The 10,450-nt window shown below is 43.1% G+C and overlaps 1 long non-coding RNA gene across 1 annotated transcript; it reads left to right on the top strand.

The window, feature by feature from the left end:
- The first annotated feature begins 4,643 nt into the window (after positions 1 to 4,643).
- On the top strand, positions 4,644 to 5,254 carry LOC142368118 (uncharacterized). The gene is made up of 2 exons (XR_012767263.1): positions 4,644 to 4,880; positions 5,036 to 5,254. It is a non-coding gene; the product is annotated as an uncharacterized LOC142368118 (long non-coding RNA).
- Positions 5,255 to 10,450: the final 5,196 nt, after the last annotated feature.

The raw sequence follows: 10,450 nt of genomic DNA, 5'->3' as shown, positions 1-10,450 counted from the left end.
GTGATTTTTGTATTTAAATTGTAAGACTTTTTGCTCTTATTTTTGGGTGGTTAGTTTATTTACTAATGTGGCTGTAATGTGGTATTTGTTGTAGTTAGTGATTGCATTTTGTTTAGTTACCCCTAATGTGTGTGTTACTGGTCTGATCAGCCAGCATTTACCCTTGTGTGTCATTTCTTTGTTAGGTCAGTTATGTTTTGTTTGTACAGCTACTTTGTTCACATTTTTGCCTGAGTTCAATTTCGTTTCTTTGACCTCTTTTATGAGCTCAGTATTTTGTAGTCGATTTTTGGGTTAAATAAAAAACCCTATTTTCTAATAATTTTCCTGTCTCTTCTCTTGGTTTGACGTGGTCCCTCACAATATACCATGGAATTTTTTTATGATTTTAAAATAATTTTAGGCCCCTGGATAGTCCTGATTAGGCCCAATAAACTATCACCACATTTGACTCGAATTTGGCAAACTGGAACGACAGGTGCGTGACGTCACGAGTGCCAGCAGCTAGAACAATCACCATGCCTGATACTAGTAGTTCTAGTAGCGAAGCCAGCAGTTTGCCAGACCTGGACAGCTTCTTCACGGCAAATTTCGATGTGTGCCGCGGGACGTCGCTTGGAAATATAAAACGTTGGGTTCAGTGCAGTTTTTATTGCGAGTAGATGTACGAAGTGCGTGTGTTCACACCACCGGGGACAGAGGAAGCAGAGAGACCTGCGGTCGGACAGGAATCCACCTGGCGGAGAGCGGACACACTCTGCCAGGTGGAGAGTGGAAATCAGCCGGCAGAGCGATCATGTCCACGTCGGGGCTCTTGATGATCGCTCTGCCGGCTGATTTCAGGGCAACCATCCCGCGGTGTGTCTGCTCTCCGCCAGGTGGATTCCCCCTGAGTGTCCGCACCGCAGGGAGCTGAACACGGCGGGATGGCTCCGGCTGATTTCACCAGAGAGGAGGCAGGCGGACAGGGAGGCACAGACACAAGTTCCGACCGCAGGTCTCTCTGCTTCCTCTGTTCCCGCAACATTTGAAACTTTTCAGGTGAGAAAGTAGTCGGTTAGATCCCCAACGTGTTGAAAACCTGACAAAATACCGGCTGTTTACCATTTTGTTCCGACGAATTTGGCGCTGCTAAAGCTAGCCGCAGTGAGCAACGCACTTCCGGTTATTTTGACAAAATAAAATACCCGTTTCCTTTTATCATAGGGAAAGCCATTACGTGCTGTTGTTTTGAAAACAGGAAGTGAACCTACCCTCGTTGTAGCTAGCTTGAAACTGCCGTTTTGACAGGAAATGACGGTATGCCGGGTTGCCACCGTCCTGCAGTGCTTCTGTCTCGGCTTGTATGGTGTCGCCGGGCAACTGATTTGTCACTCACAAAACAAGTTAAATTGTCGCTAGATTCAGCCAGATTGAGCCAGATTGAGCCCGAAAGTCGCTAAGTCTCTAGATTATTTTTTTTTTGTCGCCAGAGATGGCCAAAAGTCGCTAAATCTAGCGACAAAGTCGCTAAATTGGCAACACGGCAGCCAGGAAAAACCATGGCACTTGTGACGTCGCATGGAAGCCCCGCCCCCAGTCTGGAATTCCAGGAAGGTTTCCTAGCGGCAAATTCAAAATCGCAAATTTCATGCGTTTATGAAATGTTTTGGTGTAGAGTCCAATGATCATTATTGTTCCTCTGTGTATGTATTATCATTATGTATTGGGTGTAGTGTCAGCTTTCTGTAGGCCTTTAAGCCCCTTTCACACTGCCGAATAACCCGCGTTTAATTCGCGAATTTAGCGTGTCCGCTGTTGCGTTCACACTGCCGACCCGGGCTGCCGCGTCAACTCGACTCGCCTTTCGACCCGCGTCGGACCCTAGTCTTTTTGCCGAGCCGAGTTTGGTGTGAAAGCAATCGACGCGGGTCGGACGTGGGCGTGGCGTGACGTGAGGAGTTTAAAAGACAGAATGGACAGCTGATTCAGAAACACAGCGACAGGTGAGGACAAGTTTTACTCTGTTTTAGCCTACATCAAGTTGGAGACATTTTTTAATATGGCCAACTGGGGAGACAAGGAGGTCCGCGAGCTCCTCAACCTCCGAGCAGAGGACGTTATTTACTGCCACATTTTGGGGACGGTGAAGGATGGACCTCTGCTGGAAGGGCTGGCGAGAAAGATGGGAGAGCGCGGTTTCCCACGCAGCAAGACGCAGGTGACCAACATATTGTAACCACGTTGTAACCATCCACACCCCGGAAAGTAACATCTCCATGAACTGCATATACAATTGCATAAACGATATCTCAAGGTGTCCCGCCATCTTTTGTTTGAAAAATTTGATGCAGACAGGTGTATTTAACCCTGCCTCCGACGCATGGCTTGTGCCTACGTCATTGTAGACGCCCAGCATTTTATGTGTTTCGTGTGACGCTCTGCCACTAGGCAACGCCCCCTGAACTCGGCTTCTGGCGACACGGGTCACCCTGACATGCCAAGCGTTCACATTGCTCGACGCGGGTCGAAGGTGCAATTTGGACCCGCTAAGGTAGTGGGTCGCAGTGTGAAAGGGGCTTTAGAGTGAGGAAGATGGACTCTCTTGTAACAGGTACTTGTAGCAAAGAAATCGCTTTGCCTTTCATCACTATTTTGTTTTTAAGCTGTAAGTTATAAATTTAGAAGAGCCATTTGTGGTTGACAAAAGAGATGTTTTCTTATGCAGGGCATTATAAGTTTAATTTTTGAAAGATTCACATATTCCTTGTAGCATTTACCTTTATCAGGTTAGAGCTGCTGAGGTTAACAAGCCTCAAACCAGCTTGACAGTGCCCTGCCATAATTTTCAGTACAAATGAATGGAAAGACTGGATTATTGCTAACCACTCTACAATTAATCAAATGTAACTCTTCACTCTTCCTCTCCTGATGATTTCTTCATGTGACCTCATTGTTCACTTCATTAAACTGAAAGCTGTAAATTCAACTCCTCTTATCCTAAACACACATAACCATACATGGTTCACACACACACACACACTCGCAAGCACTCCTTATTTATCTGGTTGGGCTAGTGACACCCTCTCAGTTATTGCTGGATTTACAACTCTAAAATGCCATGCCTGAGTGTGTAAGCGTGTGTGTTATTGAGGTGGTGTTTGGGTCCAGCTCTGATAGTGTGGAGAAGAAAGAGGTAGTGAAAAGAGAGAATGAGATGTAAATAAATAACTATTTTGGAGGATCCCTTCTTTCCTCCAGGCGATGTGTAAGACTGAGAAAATGGTAGAGAGGCAGACATGGAATCAAAGAGGGTATCAGAGCAAGCAGTACAATACTTAGATTCAGTCCATCTCACTCAAAATGGCACCACACCACAATCCATCACTGCTTTATTTGAAATTACACACAAAGCACTTTTGACCACACACACATGCATTCCCATATGGCACAGTGGAGTGTAGTAGATTGCATCCAAATCATCACCATCTGAAAGTAATAGAAATTGGTGGCCGGGGGCCATGTCCACTTTGCCCCTTAAAGACCAGACACCATATCAAAATTGCACTTCAACTGGCTCTTAAACTGGTCTGTGTTTAATGCTCTAAAATTCTGTATTCATTTGGTGTCACCGAAAAAAAACTGCTTGCAGAAACACTCAAGTCAAGTCACTTGACAAAGACAAAAGTGTACTGAAACGACATTTTCATTGAAAGATATTCTGAAGACTGAACTGTCCGAGCAGGAAATTCCCATTATGACTTGGAATCTACACATGTTTCTACAACTACAGCTCACAAGTTATCCATGTAAAAAAAAAAAAAGAAAATAGACATATCGGCTGCATGAATGTGACACGAGGGTGTCACAGACATAGGTGAGTATCCATGATGGGATACTGGGATACTTTATTAATTCCATCCATCCATTCAAATAGTCATTTGTCAATGGAAGCAAACATTGCATACAGCTGCTGCTGTTGAAAGGATTGACCTTCTGCAATGTCCTTTGTTGCAGCGAAGCTGAAGAATCCTGTGACTGAACATAACCTGCTGTTTAATCACTGAGGTCTGTAGAATGTGTGCAGTGTTGTCCATTATATTGAGCAACTTGCGCAACATTTGCTTTTGCACATTCAGCTCCAAGACCTCCAGTAACATCCTCAGCGCCCTGTTAAAATGCACCCTTCTTTCATACATATGCAAAATGTGTGTACTTTTATCACATAAGTGCCTCATGTGTACATGTGTAGACATTGAGACTGCTTTAAAGGGACACTCCACCCATTTGCATTAGGCTTTGTATTGTTAGAAACCCAGTCATACTTTTGAATGGTCATGCAACACCCTCTCATTTCCCCCTGAGACGGGAGAAATCCGTATTCACCTCTTTACACTTCCTCCTACAATGACGCAGAATGACGATTTTTGCGTCATTGTAGGAGGAAGTGTAAGAGGGGTGGATTTCTGTTGAGACTACAAGCGCTAGTTCCCACCCTTTAACACCGCCCATAGGGGGGTTGGACCTAATGCGCTAACAAACCTATCACAGATCAGTGCCAGTGCTTTAGACTGGCAGAGAGCTGCAGCTAACACGTATATATATCTATATCTATATAGATATATATCTATATCTATATAGATATAGGTATATATAATTGTCATGAGATCCACACTCCTTACCAGTTGGTGGCGGTAATGCTGCTTTAAGTTGTTTGCCAACCGCCAATAAAAAAAACGAAATAGAGAGAGAGAGAGCTGCAGCTAACACGGAGAACTGGAGAAGATATGGCTCGAGCTGGGGCGAATTGGTGGCGTCCTGGAGACCTACTTTAGAATACCTAAAGTCAACTGGAAACGACAGCCAAAGCCTACAGGGCCAAATGGACGTCTTTCTGTAAAGTAAGTTTGTTTTCTTTGTTACTATGTCAAGGAGTACTCTTGCTAACATGCTAACGTGGCATGTTCATTGCACAAATAGCTTGCAGTTATGCAAGCTACTGTGGCACGCTAGGCTCAAATGCCATCACTCACTTTGTGATCAATGTTTTGTCTAGACAATTTCGTCTAACAGCCTACCGGCACTTTCTTGAGTGGGTCCTGCAAGGAGAGAGATTGGGCAGAGGGCGTCTGTCGTGCAGGCTATCCGCCAGAACTACCCAGCTCCAGACGGCCAGTACTGCGGGCACCTCAGGAGGAGCTATAGTTTCCTTGTTTTATATTCATTCAACAGTTGTATTGTTTGTATAGTTATTTAATTAAATGGTTAAAATGTACGTTGTTGTGGTTCTTTCTTAGTAATGTTGCTCCAAGTGTATTCGAGTTATTGAACGACCAACATTTCAGAACGGGAACTACCTAGCTACTGTTACCTCGGATGACAAAACGACAGAATTGTGATCATAGCCTACCTATAATTACTATAAATTATGAAGCATTACAAGTATACATTGCATTATAAGTTTGTTGCAAATCAGTTACCTCCTTCCAAGTTTATGATGCTATTCTAAACTTTGTTGAAGGCAGACAGGAGAGAAGGAGTGACATTTTGTTTTTTAATTCACAAAATAAGAATTGTCATGAACATAAAGACACACAAACAAAACTATCCACACTATAAAAAAAAAGGTATTGACCCTGTGATTGAGTATACAGTAAGGTGCTCGATGGAAGTGCAAACAGGTAAGACAGTAGCCCCTTTCACACTGCCGAATAACCCGCGTTTAATTCGCGAATTTAGCGTGTCCGCTGTTGTGTTCACACTGCCGACCCGGGCTGCCGCGTCAACTCGACTCGCCTTTCGACCCGCGTCGGACCCTAGTCTTTTTGCCGAGCCGAGTTTGATGTGAACGCAATTGACGCGGGTCGGACGTGGGCGTGACGTGAGGAGTTTAAAAGACAGAATGGACAGCTGATTCAGAACAACAGAGACAGGTGAGGACAAGTTTTACTCTGTTTTAGCCTACATCAAGTTGGAGACATTTTTGAAGATGGCCAACTGGGGAGACAAGGAGGTCCGCGAGCTCCTCAGCCTCCGAGCAGAGGACGTTATTTACCGCCACATGTCGGGGACGGTGAAAGATGGACCTCTGCTGGAAGGGCTGGAGAGAAAGATGGGAGAGCGCGGTTTCCCACGCACCGTAAAGTAACATCTCCATGAACTGGATTGCAAAAACGAGTTCTCAAGGTGTCCCGCCATCGTTTGTTTGAAAAAATTTGATGCAGACAGGTGTATTTAACCCTACCTCCGACGCATGGCTTGTGCCTACGTCAGTGTACACGCCCAGCATTTTATGTGTTTCGTGTGACGCTCTGCCACTAGGCAACGCCCCCTGAACTCGCCTTCAGGCGACACGGGTCACCCTAACACGCCAAGCGTTCACATTGCTCGACGCGGGTCGAAGGTGCAATTTGGACCCGCTAAAGTAGCGGGTCGCAGTGTGAAAGGGGCTATAGACATGATTTCCAGGTAGCGTAGAGTCGGGTGGAGCTCTACACTCTCGGGGGAGTGGCCTGTGGATCTTGAGCATTGCAATGCATTATGGGGATTGTTGTCTTTAATCCACAAGCACAAAAAAGTCATTTTCTGCCTTTTCTCGGTCAAGAAGGCACCAAATTAGAAATTTATGCTACTATTCTACTACATATATGGCCCACTTTCAATACATATTCATGTCTCCACTGGTGGAATGTTCCTTTAACACCTTGTGAACACCTTGTTTGATTGTCAAGATCAATTGAACCTTTGCTAATAAAAAAAACACGACATTCAAAACACCAGGAATTTGAACTGGTTGCTGGTTCAATAAGATAGTACTTAAAAAAACACCTAAACATAGAAGGGAGATGGGAGCTCTGGTCAAAATAAACAAAGTAAAGGAAGGAAAATGCCTCAAAGCTGCCATGCAGTGGCCTGTTAAATTTGGCCTGCTCCCCTAAACATAGACTCCAAACACTAAACTAATGTCATGACAACTACAAAAAGGATTCCCATTTCAACAGCTTAGGTCTCTTCTACACCACACCTATGTAAAAAGACCCCCCCGCAGGGGTCTCCTCATGTTGCCACCATCTGGGCAAACAGTAACAGTGGAAAAACAGTTTAACACTACAAAAATGACTACAGGTCAGAACATCGTTTTCCAAAAAAACCTTAACAATAAGATCTCTCACAAAAATGAAGAAAGACTGTAGAAAGAGACCAATACACTGACTCCTTTTTATAGGTCTTTGTGGGTGTGTTCAGACAGTAAGCAATAAAAAGAGGATTTGTCAATAATTCATTGGTCAAGAGAAATTACATTGATATTAGTATTTTCACACAGAGGTGTAGCACACCTATACAACAGTAAAAACAATGGCAGGTGATGGTTGCGTTACAATGCAGTGATCTATATGGCAACCCTGATGTGAAGTCCCCACATGAACATTGTTACAAATCAACCACATCCCAACTCCTTGATGGCTAAACCGCCTTCTATCAGCTGGACGTTGTGCTGCATCACTTAGCACGAACTGCCTCCCTAGTCCCGAGTTACTAAACCCTGCAGTGATCCGCTGTGCTCCTCACTAGTAGGTCACCAAGAATAAACACATACCATAAATGAATATTTGAAATAGAATCTGCCTTTTATTTGACAAAATGTTGTGCAGTGAAAATGTTTGAAAATCCTTGAATCTTTCAAGTGTTTTCTCCACACAACGATTGCATGTGTGAGTATGCTTATGTCTTTAATTATTCATCGTAAACCTACACAAGATACCTGTGTAAAACGGCACCCAATGGTTGCGTATCTTTTATTCACTTACAACATTCCTGATTCTCATGTGGGATGCCGAACAGTCACAAGCCAACACAGTCAACTTTAAAGAATAGTGAGAGATGTTGTCATCCATGCTGGTCATGGGATATCCTCAGCAGATGAAGTACTACTAGTACTACTAGTAGCTTTCAAGTCATTGTGAAAAGGATTAACAAAATGTTGTCTGTGAAACCTCATATCACTGGCTGAACATTGCACATATAGGTTTTCTGCAAGGCACTGGCAAATTTCATTCCACCCCTCTTCCTCTTTTCAATCAGATGGCATCTGTGTCTATCATCGCAATAACCGTAGGTAACACTCCTGATGTTCCAGCCATGTGTGAAACTAATCAGAGCCAAAACCTGGTTCGTGAACGTTTGTATGTGTTCGGTATGTCGGCTTGCAATAGCCACTGGCACCTTGTTATAAAGTCAATGATGCTGCCTCTTGTTGTACATTGCCCTCTTTTCACACAGACAGAGACACACACTCATTTATAGTCTGTCTCTCCATACACAGCCCACAAGCAACATTGCTTGCACACAGGCAGCTGGTGATGAACAAATACCCTTTGTGTTGAGTGTGTGGGCATTAAAGCTTGTGTATTAATGTGTATGTATTTTGCAAAATGGGAATCACTAGATTGTGTCGATGGCAGCCGCCTTCTCACCCTCCAGCACTAAGGCTCTTTATTGGATATCTCGTTAGTCAATTATCTCCGTAGTGGATTTCAGGACCATGATCCACTGACTGAAGAAAAAAAAAAATAGAGGTAAATATTTCATCGCTGCGTCTTACGATTTCTAACAAATGCAACTCCTATATTCCCACAGTTGAGTGCTCACCACACTAGGGAGGATAATACTGTCCTGCTGTTCTACAGCAAATCTGCTATATCTGGAGTGATCCCTCACATATCAAACATGCTTGTATCAGACTTCACAGTGGATGGTGCCATTTCATACAACCGCAACTGACGTCTGACTGAGGTTACTCCCCGAGTGTCTGCTTTATTCTTATTACTTGTCTGCTCAGTTGATGATTAAACAGAAAACTAAAAAGAGCAGGGACCTATAGATCACTCTTGAACCTTTGTTTAAAAAGCACATGCAAATGCAAAATAATACGGAGCCCTCCATCACCTAATTGTCATTTAATAGTAATCTGTTGTTGTAATAAGAAGGATTAATGTTGTAATCCTAAATGATTATTCTACATTAATCAGCCATGCTTATACATTAATGATTAAAGTATAAGAATAACGTAATTTTAATGGAGGAATGAGTCCTTCTCAAATTCTTAATGTATTTTTATTTACTGCTGATTATGTGATTTTTACTGTTCCACTCAGTTCCCAGCTACAAATAACTTGGCCTATTTGCTGGTGCTACTTGTTTTCAGTATGTTTTCCAAGAAAACTTTCCATTTATGCTCATAAACAAGGCTGTTTCAAATTAAGGTATTTAACTAAATTTGAAATAATGTTAGGTCGAAGAGAGAGGAACCGTGTCCTTACCTGCAGGTGCGTGCTGCTGCTGATCACCTCAGGATAGTTCAGTAACGACAAACATGATAGAAATCATAATATCTGTAAACGGGTTGTTAAAGGATTTGCCATGTTCCATTGTCCCGTCTGCAATTACCACAATAAGGGGCAAAGATAGAAATCAATTTGAAGATTGATTTAAGCTGTTGTGGGCTGTTTGCTTCAGGATCCAGACAAACTAGGTGTGTCATCTTCAATCATCAAAAACAAACTGGCTGCTGTGTTCACAACAGTTGCACAGTAATGGATGTAAATAAATAGGCTTTTGGAAATATAACAGTGATACGTGTGGCCTCATTTGAAGCAGTGCCATTTCTCTGTCGGGAAACCCAGCTTGATCCAGACGCTGATGCTTCAACCTCCATAGCTGTTCTGGAAAAAGCTAACAAACAAAAAAGAAAAAACAACTTACAGCAGTATAAATTAAGTCTGTAATGTGAATTTTAGATTCTTGGGTTTTCTAGGACATGCCGGAATATATTACATCTGCCAGTTGAGTATGTCTATTTTTTGGGGCAACTGCAAAGAACCAATGAAAAAAGTGAATTACTCATGCAAGACACTCCAGCATTTTTTCTGTTCTTGTCTCTCTACTCTCACTCTTTTTTTCTTCCCCTCTTCTCTCAAACACATTTTCATTTTATTTTTGAGCCACAGTTACTCCTCCCACCCCCTCCTCTCTCCTCCCTCACTCCCCATTTTCTAACCTGAATGTCTTACATCTTGTACCTCCCATTTTCCATGCACCCTCTTTCCTGCATCTCTTCCCTTTTATCTTTTCCCCCACTTTTCTTCTTGCATCTCCTTCCTTTACATTTCTCCGCCTTTTTCTCCCTCTTTCCCACTTACACCTCTAATTTGTTTGCCTTTTCTCTCATTTTATTGCCTTTTTCTCCTCCATTTCTCCAGGGTCCTATTCTTTCTCTTATGCTCCTCTTCAAGCTTCCATATATCTCCAACCTCATACCTCTCTCTCCTTATTCTCCTCTTTAGCTCCCCCTCTTCTTGCCACTTTCCACGCTTGTTTTTTCCTCCTCTTTTCTCTCCTCACACCTCACACACAGCTTATTGATTTTTGAAAACAGCACCGACGTAGAGCTATAGAAGGGCCCAGAAATCTG

Source organism: Odontesthes bonariensis, chromosome 18 (assembly GCF_027942865.1).
Source record: "Odontesthes bonariensis isolate fOdoBon6 chromosome 18, fOdoBon6.hap1, whole genome shotgun sequence".
Taxonomy (NCBI): Eukaryota; Metazoa; Chordata; class Actinopteri; order Atheriniformes; family Atherinopsidae; genus Odontesthes; species Odontesthes bonariensis.
Note: the sequence above shows the minus strand (reverse complement) of the source record. Positions and strands in the feature narration are given on the sequence as shown.